This window comes from Vipera ursinii (assembly GCF_947247035.1).
Source record: "Vipera ursinii genome assembly, chromosome: 3".
Classification (NCBI taxonomy): Eukaryota; Metazoa; Chordata; class Lepidosauria; order Squamata; family Viperidae; genus Vipera; species Vipera ursinii.
In genome coordinates, this window is record NC_139516.1 from 168895573 (window position 1) to 168911633 (window position 16061).

Here is a 16061-nt window from a genome sequence, read left to right on the forward strand (position 1 = left end):
GTTGGACTAGATGACCTCAAAGGTCCCTTCCAACTACTACTTCTTCTTCTTCTTCTTCTTCTTCTTATTATTATTATTATTATTATTATTATTATTATTATTATTATTATTATTATTATTATTATTATTATTATTTATTATTATTTATTATTATTATTATTATTATTATTATTATTATTATTATTATTATTATTATTATTATTATTTTTCCATTAGCCAACTACTGTAAGGGAAAGAAGGCCCATGGAGGCTAAGTAAAAGGCATGGAAATTAACCCTCTCAAGCATAGGGAAGATGCTTAGGCAGATGGGGGTGGGGGTGGCTGACCACATGTTTTAAGGGTAATCTTTTAAAACATGTTTTTGTTTATGAGTCAACATTGAATTAAAAGCTTGAATTGTAAACAATATGGATAGCAAGTTTACAAATATGTCTGTTTATATATAAAGCTGAACTATTTCCACACTGCTACTGTTTTTACTTCTTGAACACTCAAAAATATTTTTTTAACATATCAACAGTTGCTCTATGTCCAGTAGCTCATCTTGCTGACCAATAAGAACTTGAACCATGAGCCTTCAGCTAGTATTCCATCCTGTTTCACATCGATCATTTCTTTCATGTGCCTTGGTTGGATTTTTGAAACATCTGAATGTCCCTTGTGACAGAGTGAGCCATTACTCAATTAGAAAAACTAACAATAGGATCTCATGATACCCAGGGAACTTCACATCTGCAGGCAAGAGGAAGAGCTCTGCAACTTGGGTGATGTGAAAATTTCTACTGATAGAAAACCTAGTAGATTCCACAGAGCTGCAGTATTCCTCATATACTATACCTTAGTTCAGGAATGTCAACCTTGATGCGTCAAGTGACACGTTGTGATGTATCATGACTTTTTTCCCTTTGCCGGAGCTGGGGTGGGCACAGCTTCCGCGTGATGCAAACATCCTGTGGGCCGGCAGTTTGACACCCCTGCCTTAGTTGGAATAAACTGACATGGATGAACCATGAAAATGCTCATGTGGAATCACAAAGTAGGGACATTTATCTAGAAATGTCATGAATACTACATGTGGTAGATGTTTACAGTCATTTAAATTAAAAATATATCATATGGCATCTGCAAATTTGCAAAATTTGGGAAGCCTGCTGAACAATATCTGAAGAATATATATGCCATTTTATTTGCAAGAGTTGCTTCATTGTAGATAGTATAAAAACCAACAATCTTGGCAATGTAGTTTTTACATTTTCCAGTTGTTTTAATTCCAATTTTAGATCTCTTAGCATCAATGATTTTGATCAGTCATTCAGACCCTAATCTTCTCATGACTGGACTGTTGTAATGAGTTCTCTAACTGGGGCTACCCTTGAAAAGCACTTTGAAAGCTACAGCTGGTCCAGTGAGGATATTTTGTGGGCCCTAAGAATGGTCCCTGTGACACCACTACTTCATGAGCTCCACTGGTTGCCAGTCTGCTTCCAAGTGCAATTCAAAGTCTTGGTGATCATCTTTAAAGCTCTTCATGGCATGGGTCCAGGTTACTTGAGGAATCATTTCATCCCACTGGGATTGGCCCAAACCACTCCTGCCAGCAGAGGAAGCATGCTGCATGTCCCATCAGCCCAAATATTCTGTCTGATGGGGTCCAGGAGGAGGGCCTTCTTTGCTGTTACTCCTGCCCTCTGGAACCTCTTGCACCCTGATGTGAGATTGGGTCCAAACTTCCTATCTTTTCATAAGGGCCTAAAGACATGGTCGTGCCAGTTGGCTTGTGGCTCCAGTGGGGGATCAGCACAATGGAAGTGGTTGATTAACCATAGATCCCACCTCTCCCCCACTCAATCTCTTCCCTCCCCATGTGTCTTTGGTTGTGAGGTTTGATTTTAACATTTTATGTTTTAATTAAGATGTAACTGTAAGCTCTCCAGAGTTACCCTATGGTAAGCTGAATGGCCAATTAATTTTATAAATAAATAAATCAGTTCTTCAAAGAAGAACTGCATGAGCCTGTAAAAAGGACCTGCTACCTTAAGGAACCAGTTCATTAAAGCAGCTTATCCTTAATGCAACTTTTAAAGCAACTCATAAAGCAAAATGTATGTTTTAATTAATAGAGAAAAATGTGTGAGATTTGAACCACTTATCGTTAGTAAAGTGGGCCTAGCCCATAGTAAAAGGTATAGGTAAAGGTAAAGGTTCCCCTGCACAGGCGTGCTAGTCGTTTCCAACTCTAGGGGCCGGTGCTCATCTCCGTTTCAAAGCTGAAGAGCCAGCGCTTGTCCGAGGACGTCTCCGTGGTCATGTGGCCAGCATGGCTAGACGCCAAAGGCACACGGAATGCTGTTACTTTCCCACCATAGTGGTCCCTATTTTTCTACTTGCATTTTTACATGCTTTTGAACTGCTAGGTTGGCAGAAGCTGGGACGAGTAACAGGCGCTCACTCTGTTACGCGGCACTCAGGATTCGACCCGCCAAACTGCCAACCTTCTGATTGACAAGCTCAGCATCCTAACTCACTGAGCCACCGCGTCCCTTTAGCCCATAGTACTGTTATATAATTAGAAGTGGAATTTCTAATTCCTTTTCTTTTCTTTTCTTTTCTTTTCTTTTCTTTTCTTTTCTTTTCTTTTCTTTTCTTTTCTTTTCTTTTCTTTTCTTTTCTTTTCTCTCATCCTCTCCTGCCTCTCAAATAACAATACTTGAACAGAATCTTACGTGGTCTGTTGGCTGAGCTAATCACCCAGATGTGCAGATGGTGAGTTTCACCTCAGAGTTAAGCATCAGCCTCTCTATTGTCAGAAATAATTACCTGAATATGTTTCAGGTTGCTCTGTGAAGCAGGCAACCAGTCAGGCTTCTTCCTCTAAATTAATGTTGTTGCCCATCCTTGAACTGTGAGACCAGTGCATTTAACAAGTCAAGTGGAAAGAAAGAAAAAATAATATTTTTTAACTAAGTAAGAGGTGGGACACCAATTCCTAGTCCAATAGGCAAGCTTGAAGGTTTAGGATCATGCCAAGAATATGCTCACAAATGTCTGCCAATGTGTGTCAGTCACAGACAAAGCTGCCTGTGGAGCCAATCATAAAACACCCATTTACAAGATATGAGGTTGCTCTCTGCCATCTATGCTAGCTTCTGCTCTCCCCTAATGCCCTCTAACATCTAAAGTAATGTTTCTCTTTTAAAGCCATTTTGTTCACCTTCAAATAAGACTGAGATATAGATATCTATTAGGTTTTTTATAAATTATGAAAGCAGTTGTCTCTTCCTTCTGTAGCTTGTAAATTCCTGTTTTATTGCTTTTTTATACCTTAAAAGATATACAATAAAAGCAGGTGTGGCAAGAAAGCTAACATTCACTGAATACACTATAATACTAACCCTTAGTTTCCCAACCTCAACCATTTTAAGATTTGTGGACTTCAACTCACAGATGTCCTTAGGAAGCATGTTGGCAGAGGAATTCTGGGAGTTGAAGTCCACACATATTAAAGTTGCTGAGGTTGAGAAAACACTGCCTTAGGCTATTCTTTAATTGTTCCATGGACCGGTTGCATCATATGGAGGCCGTAACCAATTCAGCTCTGGCAGTGCAAAAAAAGTCATGATACAGCATGACCTGTCATGTGATGTGGTACGTTTGACACCCGTGTTCTAAACAGAACAATGTTATAGCATCCATGTATGACTAGATCCTTTTGCATATTTTTCCCCTTAAAACTTAGGCTACTTAGGCTACTTCACAGAGTATTCCCATCCTATTTTTATTTCCACAAAGGCATTTGAGGCAAGATGAGCTAGAGGAGGTGACTGATTCAAGTCATCTCTCCCCCCACCCTTTTACCACCCTTTAATCCCTTTATTTGGGTTGGAGTTGGGGTGACTGAATGGAGGCCACTATGCCACTCTGATTCAAGTGATAAATAAATATTAATTAAATCAAGGACCTAAATTTTTCTTCAGTCAGGATATTGTTCTTATTGTCAAAGTATGCAAATATCATTTGCTCTCAAATATCATTTGGGTCCAAAAGTGGCCCCAAAGAGTTATAGCTATACATCCATCCCTCTCTCTGTGTGTGTGTACCATCCCCAGATTAAGAAAAGGAAAAAGGTGAAAATTGGTTGTCTCTTGTGCCATGGAGCCTCTTTTATTGTTAGGAAATCAGAAAGAACTAATTACATTGCTTTTCCTTAGCTTCAAAACAGTAGAGACTATCGTAGCTCTTCTGGTGATGAAGATGGCTTTGCAAATATTGGTAGAATACCATTTTGAATTTAATTAGTGAGTAATGTTGATATTTGAACATTAATTCCAGGCAAATCTTTAGAGTTTAACCTTTAGTGAAAGATTACTAGGCTTTTGTTTAGTTCTCCACTGCACCTGAAGAAATGCCTGCTTCTTTTATTTTAAATTAAAGCAAGATAATAGCCCTTGAAGTTTTCAGTCAAAGCTACCAAGCTGTGAGTCAGACATTAAACTTTGTGCTGCTACAGTGGAATCCCTAGCAGGGCGATGCAAATTGGACTCAATGTCTGTGGGTGCCCCTTGTCATGCATGACCTGCGGTAGGGCAACTACTGATCACAGAGTGATAAAACCATCCATTTTGGACCAGATGAGAACACTGCAAAAAGAGCAATAAACCCAAATTGGTTTCAATCACAGCAAACAAAGGTCAATCACCAATGAGTCAGGAGTCTTTTGAATTAGCTTATCACAGCTTTTTTTTAATCCAGAGAGCTGATTGGGCTGTTTATTCTAACACACAGGAGTGGGTTTAATGATTAAAGGACATCATTTGATACTCTGGGCTAGGAGACCTTTGGTCAAAGTACTTAGAGAAGCCATAATTCAAGTGTGTTAAAATAAAACAATGGAGAACTTCACTTAAATGTGAGGGGAAAAACTGTATGCATATCTACACATATAATGTAATTTAGTTGAAACTTAAACTTGATTATGGCCCAAGACCAGCATAGAACAATGCAATGTTCAAAAATAAAGAAGATATATGATGTAAAGGGGAAAACATGCAAAACCAACCATGCCATTGTGGAAACTGCCACAGGAGCCACTAATTTTTTTTTGTTTTTTACAAAAAAGTCAAAGCTGTAAGAATATATAATAGGCAAATTAATACTACCTAGACATAAAATCAAGATAAAACTAGAAGCATTATAAAATCATGCTATATAAAATATGCTAGACAATGCATATTTGTACATCAGCACATAAAAATTGGAGGGGGAGGAATGTATTTCCAGACAGCCTAGTGAGGTAGTCCAGACAGGATGCATGGCCAGCGGGACTCATTCTTCTTTACTGTAAACAATAAACAGAAAGTATTTTTCTACCCCATTGCCTTTACAGCTCCAGAAATTAGGTAGAGTCCTTACTGTGAATGCTTCCATCATCACATTCCTTTTGCAGGCTAATCTGCTAATCTTGTTTTGACTCTTTCCCTTGTCTCCCAAGATCATCCCCACACACCATTACAGACTTTGTCCTCTATGCCAGGGGTCCCCAACCCCCAGTCCACATACCAGTACTGGTTTACAGCCAGTTAGGAACTAGTGCGCGCAGCTGGACACATGCAATGAGTCTGCAGAGGTCTGGGCAGGGGCGGTAGAGTGGCAGGGCAGAAGCCAGCTTGCTCAGTGCAAAGGTTCTCCTGCGGCTGTGCTTGCAACATCTGAGCTCAGTGTCCTTCCTCCTCTGCTTCTTGTGTTCTCTTCTTCTGACTCCTCTTCCTGCTTCCTCTCCCTCCTACATTTTCTTCCTCCTCCTCTTCTGGGCTCATTCTCCCTTTGCGCAAGTCTCCAAGTTTGCAAGCCAAGTGCGCTCCTACCCTGCTTGCAATGGGGAAGGGGGAAGGGGAGAAGCTACATTTCCCTTAAGCACTGTGTCTCCAACGGAATCCCTCTCTCATCCGTACCTTTTCTAAGGCTGCTGGGCTTGCGCAGTGCCCTCTTGCCTCTTTTGAATGGTTTTCTCAGCACTTCCTCAACGTGCTAGGTCTTTGGTTTGTTTTGCTGGAAGGCTGAGTTTAGGATTGTCACTTTTTCTTCCCACTTTCTTTTTTTAATATATTTTATTGATTTTTTTAACATAAACACCTTAATATTTGGTAAACAGCATGTTGTCTGGGCTTATATTTGCAAAGTAATCACTAACAATCAGTTTCTTTTTTTAATTTTATTGATTTTCTACTTTTACATTTCAATATTTAAAAAGCAACGTGGTGGTTGGGTTAATCAATGGTATAATAACATACAAAATATCTTGGGCAGCTTATATAGTTAGGATTGAAGAGAGGTTCAGATCTCACCCAGTCTCATCAGCGCTGCTTTGTAGGTGCCTGGTGGTAAGTTTGACTTTGGCTGTCTGCAGCCTAGTGATGAGCCATATTGCTATGGCCAGTCTTTCGTCTGCCGGTTTGGAGGGCTGCGCTGGATTGGGTGAAAGGGCTACCACCCTCCTGTGATCAAGCAGGGATCCCCTCCTTGCTGAGTGCCCCTACAGGGTGACTTTCAACCCTTTCCAGGGTCTCCCAGCGATGCAAAATCAGGTGTGGAAGATGGAGTTCGTCTTCCAAGTGTCCGCAGCGACCGCGTCAGTTTCTATATTCCAAAGCCCACATAATAGCTTTGCTTGATTTTCTCTTCTTCCAATAATATTCTCTTTGCCAAACTTAAATTGATACAATTCTTATTGATAGGTAACAATTAAATATTAAAAAAATTCTAAAATTTCTACAAATAATAATTACATCAGTATCATGCTTCTTTTCTATCTGGTCATCTTGGTTGCCTTGTCATAAATCCTGTTTACAATTCTTATTTAAATTTGTTTTCCCTACAATGTTCAAAACATTCTTACTGGTTAAGATTTTCTCAAGGTTAACTACATTTAAGTATTTAAATCTATTTTCCTCGTACAGGCCATCCCAACACTTTTACATTTCTCATGTCTTAAAAAGTTTTTTTTTTAAAAAAAGACAAAAAAAGAAGAGAGAAGAAAAGAGAGAAAAGAATAAAAAATAATATACTACTTAAAATACATATCCCTCTTAAACTAATATATTTATCTCCACTTTTTCTTTTTACCCATAATTAAACATATGTTTAATCTTTAGATGTTCTGTTTAATAAATCCAATCATCTAATCTTTTAACTCTATTCAAAACATTTTTTAAAATTATCCATTGGAATTTTCTTAAATCAATTGCATTTAAATATCTAAAACATTTCCTTTATATTGACCACTCCGAACATTTTTATATTTCTCATATCAAAAAACAAAGTAAAAAAAAGAAAAGAAAGAATGCTATATTACTTGGTGGGTTCATCCCTCTTAAGCTAAAATCTTTCTATTTCTTCAACCATATTCAAACAAGTGTTTAATTTTTAAATATTCCCTCTGATACATCCCATCATCTAATTCCCAATTCTTACTTTAGCCCTCTTCTTTTGCCAAACATCTTTCCCAATCAATATATTCCATTGAATCAAAGAGTCTTTCCATAATCCTGCAAATGTTTTTGTAGATATAAGAGGCAAATCAAGCAACATGTCTTTGTAAAAAGATTTTGCCTCTTCATATTCATTGAAGATCCTGTCTTTTTTTCCTTTCTCAGTTTCATCATCTCTTGTTTCTCCATTTCTCATGGTACTCCAGACAGCTCTGCCATCCATTTTGTCAAATCTTTTTTTCTTATCCTCAGATTTATTTTGTGGTCTTAGAGTACAAGTTATCTTTTCCATGTCCAATGTTTCTTGTAAGTCCTTCTCCACTTGAGTCAAGTCATATTTCCTTATATTATTAGGTTCTATCTTTAAATCTGTTTCCTCCAATGTATATTCAGTTATCTCCTTTATCTGCTCCCTCTCCACTATTATCCTCGAGTTTTTTTGCCATGAAGTTGAACTGGAGAAGGATTCATTTATGCTTTCAAAATTATCTTTAATTTCCTCGTGGTTTAAGATCATTGTTGTTTGAATTAGTTGCAACATCTCATACATCTCCTCCTGGAAGGTATTTGTTTTTTCTTGATACATTCTTTCTGCAGATCTCTGATTTTCCTTTCTCTGCAAACAGCTTTAGAGTCATAGTTAAGTTAATATTTGTAATCCAGAAAGGTCATTTTTTTTTAAAGTTTATAGTTCTCATTTTGTATGTAGCCCAGAGTGTTTTCTCTTTTTTGGTCACTGCTGTTCTCTATTATTAGAACTTTGAAAGTCATAAGAACAGATTAACTTTTCTCAGGCCTTAGTCTTATATTAGAGCAACTGTTGCTGTAATTTTCATCCACCACTAGATGTTAGCACCTGTTCATTTTTTTCCAGTTTTCAAAATAAAGAGTTATCTTCTATTTTCATAGTTTAAAAGGAAGATCTTAAGAGATTTTAGACAAATAACAAACTTATCCAGATTTAGGTTTTATATTCATTTTATTTGAGTGTATTTCTCCCCCATAAAATGTTTAATTCACCACTTCCGTCTGCAGAAGGGTGGAGGAAAGGTCCCCTTCCTCACTTTTGGAGGTTATTTTTTTTCTTCCTGTTTTTTTTAACAGGAAATTAATTAATATGTATAATAGAGAAAATCAATGTTCTTACCCAGATCCAATCATGTTGTTTACTATCAGCTTAAAATAGTGCTTTTGGGCTTCATTTGTTTGTAGCTTGGGCTAGCCTTTGTCCTGTTTGTTTCTGGAAGCCTTTTCCCAGACTGATCAGGTCAACCTCCATCTCTCCGTGGTCCACAGAACTTCCTTCCTTCTTTGACACCTCTTTGGGGCAACTTCTGGCTTATTTAGGGTCCCCTAACAGGCAGAAAATCAGCCTTAGGGTGCAGAGTCCCACAATCCCTCAGCTGTTGTGCTACTGCACAAAACTGGAAGCCCCTTCCCACTTTCTTAGAAGCAGAAAATCACTGGTCTAATCTAAAGGTAAAGGTAAAGGTTCCCCCGCACATGCGTGCTAGTCATTTCCAACTCTAGGAGCCAGTGGTCATCTCTGTTTCAAAGCCGAAGAGGAAGAGCTTGTCTGAGGACGTCTCTGTGGTCATGTGGCCAGCATGACTAGATGCCAAAGGTGCATGGAACGCTGTTACCTTCCCACAGTAGTGGTCCCTATTTTTCTACTTGCATTTTTATGTGCTTTTGAACTGCTAGGTTGGCAGAAGCTGGGACGAGTAACAGGCGCTCACTCTGTTATGCAGCACTCAGGATTCGACCTGCCAAACTGCCGACCATCTGATCGACAAGCTCAGCATCTTAACCCACTGAGCCACCATGTCCCTGGTCTAATCTAATACAATGTAATAATAATAGAAATAAAGTGCATTATTTGTTTGTTTATTTAGAAAATTTAGAATAAATATAATGAATCATCCTGAAACCTCACCCTTGGCACTGGTCCCTGGTGCCAAAAAGGATGGGGATCTCTGTTCTATGCTCATCATACCTGATCAAAGCATATAGATGCATTAGAGACAAAACAAAGCATTTTTGACACCAACCTGAGGAATTTGGATTGGACTTGTTCCGGAGAAGCAAAAATGAGGAACAATCCAATCTGCATTCCACAGGTGAGCTGAGCCAAAGATTTTGCTTGGGATAATTTAAGATTGCTTGAAAGCATCACCCACCTCCCATTTAAGAAAAATACAAGGTGGAGGTTTTGGTATACTCAAGACAAATACCAAATATTTCAGACTCTCTGAGACATGAAGCTTCCTCCACCTCACCCCTATACTTAAAAAATGAAATGTAATTTACTTGTACCATTTGAGGGTGCACTGTAAACAGAGTTTAAAAGGAGCATATGAAAAGCTATCAGATGGATGTTCTAATTCATTTTTTTCTGTTGAAAGTGCAATTCAAAAATGTATGCCTGCTGTTGCTTTGGTATTACAGATTAAACTCAGGGAAAAATTACAGTTCATTACCTGGTAATGTTTAAAACCATTTAAGCTCAAAACATTCTTAGCCTAAAACAGCTACTGTACCTGGAATGACCAAGCTCAAAATATAATACATTCTATGCAAAAGATTTGTGCTGATCTTGAGCCAAAACAGCTTTTCATTCCATGTTGTTTAGAGTGTTCTCACAGCCAGTGATTTGTTTTTTTGAAAAAAAAAACCCTGCAGTCATGGAGACTTGGAGAGTGCATTAGCCAACAGAATGTTTTCAATGGAGCAATTTTATTCTGACCTTGGATCATCATTTTTCTTCAGCCTCCCCATCATTATTCTGTTCTGCATCAAAGATAAAAATGGAATTATGTCCAGTTTCAGCAAATAACATTGTTAGGCAGTTCAGCTGTGGATAATCTGACTGTTCTGATGCATTTGCTTAGCAGTGGTATTTAAAAAGTATCATGTGTCCAATTCTGCAGTATCATAGACTATATTCTAGAATCTACAATTTTATATTCTAGAATGGGGGTGAAATTGCCGACCCTTGGGCCAGTTACATCATGCGGAGGCCGTGCCCACCCCATCTCCTGCAATGCAAAAAAAGTTACGATATGTTACGACATGTCATGTGACGCGGTGAGTTTGACACCTGTGTTCTAGAATATTGCAGCCATTTACAGTAAATGCCACACAGTTCAAGAACAATACTACTACCTTTGCCCCTAAGCCTGATCTTCCTATATTATACTTAACCAACATGAGATAAGTTAGGTTTAGCTAACCATTGCATGGAAGAAGCCCACTGATTTCAGTAAGCCGTTAAAGACCCAGTACTCAGCCTCTTGACAGTTCTGTGGTATTCTTTTGGTTTCTGCTTAAGTTGTGGAAGTTTCCCTTGCTTGCCCACCATGTTAGAATACTAGATAGGAAATTTTTTATCCCTTTTATTTTTTAAATACATTTTCAAGTTTCAAGATAGAAATATTTATGTGAAGCTGAACTATCAGTTCTTCCTTCATACAAAGTTTCCATGGGCTATAAAAGGAATGAAAAAAACAATCATTTCCCTTTTGTTTGATTATTGTAGCATTGGATGGTATTGCAGGGAGAATTTAAAAAAAGGCCTATTTTAATATCAAAGGTGACAGTGTGGAAAGGCATCCATGTGTGCAAATCTCTGGAAAAGCAAAAGAGGCGCTTAAAGATTATTGAGGAGGGAACAAACTTGAAAAAGACAAGGAAGGCTGTAGCTAAGGTGCTGGAGATAAATCCAATTAAAACTAAATTACACTGACATTTGCTATATCTCTACATAAAAATAATTCTTGTTTCCACTATATCCATACATAGATCCATACCATAGAAATTAAAAATTTCTCTGTATTTTGGAGGATCTGCAGAATTTTTTATCTCTCTCTCTTTCTCTCCCACCCCCTCTTGGACTTCTGGTAGAGGTATGGTGAGCTAAATACCATCCACATGAAGAATGCAGTAAAGACTGAAGATGTTTTGTTTTTCTTTATTCCATTCTTTTCTTTTCTTCTTTTCTATTTTTTTCTTTTTTAATTTTTACTTTCCTTTCTGTCTCTGATTTTGGTTTGTATTAGTTTGCATTACTGTAATTTAAATCTTTAATATATAACTAATATGAATATAAATATTGAGACTTACCAGTGGCTCATGTGAATGAGTCAGAGCAATTCTTAATTTTCTCACACTTCGACTCCTTTATCTGCTGCTTAAGGTTGGCAAGTTAGAAAGGTGCTTAATTCTGTCAGCCTCATTCAAGTTTTGTTCATAGCCCGCCAGCAACAGAATAGAGGCTTGATCTCTTCAGCTGCATTTTGAACTTAGTTATTTGGTACTAAACTTGCTTTTGCCTGCCTATGATGTGTAACACAGAAAGACAAGTAGAGAACACACAGCAACAATGTAGCTTGCTCAATTCATTTTTCCCACTGTGCTTTTTAAAAAGCACAGCGGTTTTATTCTATAATATGAATTATCTACATAGTTTAAAGGTCAGCTGAATAAAGAAGTTCTACTACTGCTTGCAGTCTCAGAGGAATTAGGTATTTAATTCTTTTATCGTATTTCTAAACAGGTGGAGATAACTCCTTACAAATATTCACAAAATCCCACAGATAAGCTCGCTCTGTTTTTTCATATGCATATGCACAATTTTGGGATGTATAATTGGTCATCAGTGAGCCTTATTTAATTGTCTTGATCTAAACTTTGAAAGAATATGTATCTATCTTGCATACTTTGATTTTAAGTGCTATCAGATAAATATACATCTATATCTACAGATAAATTGAAGCAATATACTTAAAACTTGACTGCTGTTATAAGTGGTCTTCAACTTACAACAGTTCATTTAGTGACTATTTGAAGTTACAATACAAAAGTGACTTATGATCTTTTTTTCACATAATTATTGAAACATCCCACGATCAAAATTCGGATGCTTGGCAACTGACTCATATTTATGACATTTGCAGTATACCTGGGTCATTGATCACCTTTTTGACTTTCTGACAAGCAAAGTCAATGGGGAAGATTCAATGAGTAACCATGTTACTAACTTAACAACCGAAGTGATTCCCTTAACAACTGTGGCAAGAAAGGTCGTAAAATGGGGCAAAAATTCACTTAACAACTCTTTTGCTTAGCAACAGAAATTCTGGGCTCAGTTATGGGGCATGAGATGTGAATGTTCAAATCCAGTTTGTTTGGAGACTACATCTATGCAGAAACAACATCTTTCCACATAATGCACTATATTTCCTGCAAAAAAAGAACTGGATGAGTCTAATCCATTGTTTTTCAACCTTGGCAGCATGTAGATGTGTGGACATCAAACTCCAAAATTGTTATGAATATTTTCAGGACAAAAGGAAATGTTTAAGACCTTAAAAGCATTTTCTGGGATGATTCCCATCCCTCAAATTGCCCGGGATTTTTTCCCCTTTAAGCAATTTCAGTTCTCTTCATTGGTTGCTTAATGCATTGTTTTTCAATAAAACAGAATATTTATGGTGACCAAATTGCAGAGCTTTATGAAGATTGTTAATATTTTAAGAGGTTTGACTCATGCAGTCTGATCTAGTAAACAAGGAGAGGTTTACATACATCACTTCTGTAGGCCTTGTGTTTCCTACTGACTGAAGTCACAAACTGGACTTAACGATGATAAGTGTATATTTAATGGAAATTTGGACATTATAATTTGTAGGAAACTAGAATTTATGGTGGTTCCAATCTCTCTGGGAGGATGCAGAAAGCAGTTGATACTGAGGATCATCAATCTGATCTACAATATTCTGTTCAATACCCTTATGAAGCATTTGCAGAAAGTATGTGGAAATTTGATTTAAAGAGACATTACCATGTGGATCTTCCTTCCTTCCTTCCTTCCTTCCTTCCTTCCTTCCTTCCTTCCTTCCTTCCTTCCTTCCTTCCTTTTCTCATTACTTATGATAAGCAAGTTGAAATTAGGTGAGAGGAAAGTGCCATTAAATGAGAACTGTGCCAATTTGGATTAAAAATTCCAGCCTTCTTGAGATAGCCTGTGCTTTTCTTAAAAGGTCACATACATGGGCTTAGGCCTCAATGTTATTTACAGAAGCTCAAGAGGCATCTGCACCAGAAATCTATTTTGCCAGCTTATGCTAGTTTGCCAGCTGTTAATCTATATGTAGAGAATATACAGTGCATGGATTAGTCATTCAAATCTCAATTATATTTAAGATCATTTTTTATATGTGATCACCTTTTTGTGACCCTCTGACAAGCAAAGTCAATAGGGAAACCAGATTCACTTAGCAACCATGTTACTAACTTAACATCTGCAGTGATTCACTTAACAATTGTGGCAAGAAAGGTCATAAAATGAGACAAACTTCACTTAACAAATGTTTCGCTTAGTAACAGAATTTTGGGGCTCAGTGGGGATCGTAAGTCGAGGATTACTGTAGTGTATGACAAAGTCATTTGGTGACTGTCATCCTTTAACATTTTGGATTTTAAGCATGGCTGTAAAAGTCCTTCTCAGATGTCATTTTTGGTGGCTGCTCTATATTGGTTTCCATTCTTTCCCTAAAGATATGTTGAGATTCAACTTAAAGAATGGACTTTAAGTTCTTTTCCATTTTGGTCTGTTTTTAAGTATTTTCAGTAAGCCAGATTTCCACTGTTTCAATCGTTATTTTAATTGTAAAACAGCATATTTTCTATATCTTCTATATTGGAAGGCATTTGTTCTAAGACAACATTATAAATACTGGGATGAATAAATAAATAAGATATATGTGAAATCTGCTGGAGTGGGATTATTGTGAACACATACTCTCTTGTATTCACTTTATAACCTTCTCTATTTTTCACTAACCTAGAAGGCTTCCTCTGATGGAAAATGTTCCTGGGATCACCCACATGCATTCTAAACATAAGTACAAAAAGGGGATAAGTCAAATTAGTACTGCTATGGTTTCCAAAGCTTCATAAATACTAATTACCAGAAAGCATTGTTTTGCTTCCATAGGTACTCAGGAGCATAAAGAATTAAAAAATGACTTTTCCTAAAATATCTCTGAAACTGTAAAACAAATTATCGTTGAGTTATATTCTCAGTTGGCAGGAATACAAATGCCAGGATCAGATAAAAATGGAGTGAGTAGATTTTGCAAATAGGGTCATATATTTTTTTTCTCATTAAAGGTAAAGGTAAAGGTTCCCCCGCACATGCGTGCTAGTTGTTTCCGACTCTAGGGGCCGGTGCTCATCTCCGTTTCAAAGCTGAAGAGCCAGCGCTTGTCTGAGGACATCTCTGTGGTCATGTGGCTGGCATGACTAGACGCTAAAGGCGCACAGAATGCTGTTACCATAGTGTTCCCTATTTTTCTACTTGTATTTTTACGTGCTTTCGAACTGCTAGGTTGGCAGAAGCTGGGACAAGTAACAGGCGCTCACTCTGTTACGCGGCACTTGGGATTCAACCTGCCAAACTGCCGACCTTCTGATCGACAAGCTCAGTGTCCTAACCCACTGAGCCACTGCGTCCCTTTTCTCATTACGTCTTATTAAATTTTTATCTAATATTATCTTAGCATGTAAAAAGCAGATTAAACATAAATCAGTCTCAGAATAATTGAGTATTTATCCAAAAGAGGATAATCCTGAATTTATGATACTGTGCTATGCTCCTCCCTTCAAAAGAAAGCCTACAAGAAAAAATATTCATAGCTTTCCTTACCATATTCTCAAAACACTAGTCTTCATTACAGGTAAATATGATAAATTATATTCTAAATTTCACATAATACTGATAATCTGTAAAGTATTTGCATTATAATAATCTTCTTTTGTTTCATTACTTGATCGTTTTCCTACTTACTCATTTCATGGAAATTCCACTTTTAATAAATGGTGTTCATTATTCACCGTTATGACTAATAATAATTAAATAAAGAACAATTCAACTTCAGTCTTCGACAATAGTTTTGTTTTCTGTTAATTTCTTTAACTGATTAGCTTCCCAATTTGTTTTTCATATCATTTCTTCTCAAATATTTCTTATTCATGTATGGAGGCAGGCCAAAATTGCATTTTGAACAATGACAGAAAGCATTTCATGGACTCATAGGGCTTGGAGGTCTTCTAGTTTAAGCTGCTGCCCCTGGCAAGAAAACTTTTTTTTTTATTGAAAAGTTTTAAAATACAATTTTCCTTTAAAAAAAAAACCCCTTCCCCCTTCCTCCTCCCCTCCTACCTCCCCCCCTCCCTCCCTCCCTCCCTCCTCCCCCCCCTACCTCCCCCCCTCCCCCCCCGACTTCCCAGAGCTGAATACAAGGTATATATATATAAAGAAAAAAAAGAAAAGCAAACATAAGCAACCATATACTAACAACTATAAATTCTAAAATCCATCACTCTCTAGCTTATATAGGATAAAACAAACCTTAGCAATATTAAATATATATAAAAAACTAAAATAAAAAAAACACTTTCTAGCTTATATATGATAAAACAAACCTTAATAATATTAAATATACATTAAAAACAAGAAAAAGAAAACCCCAAAATAGAAAGAGAAAAAAAACAGAAAAAAAAGGAAAAAAGAA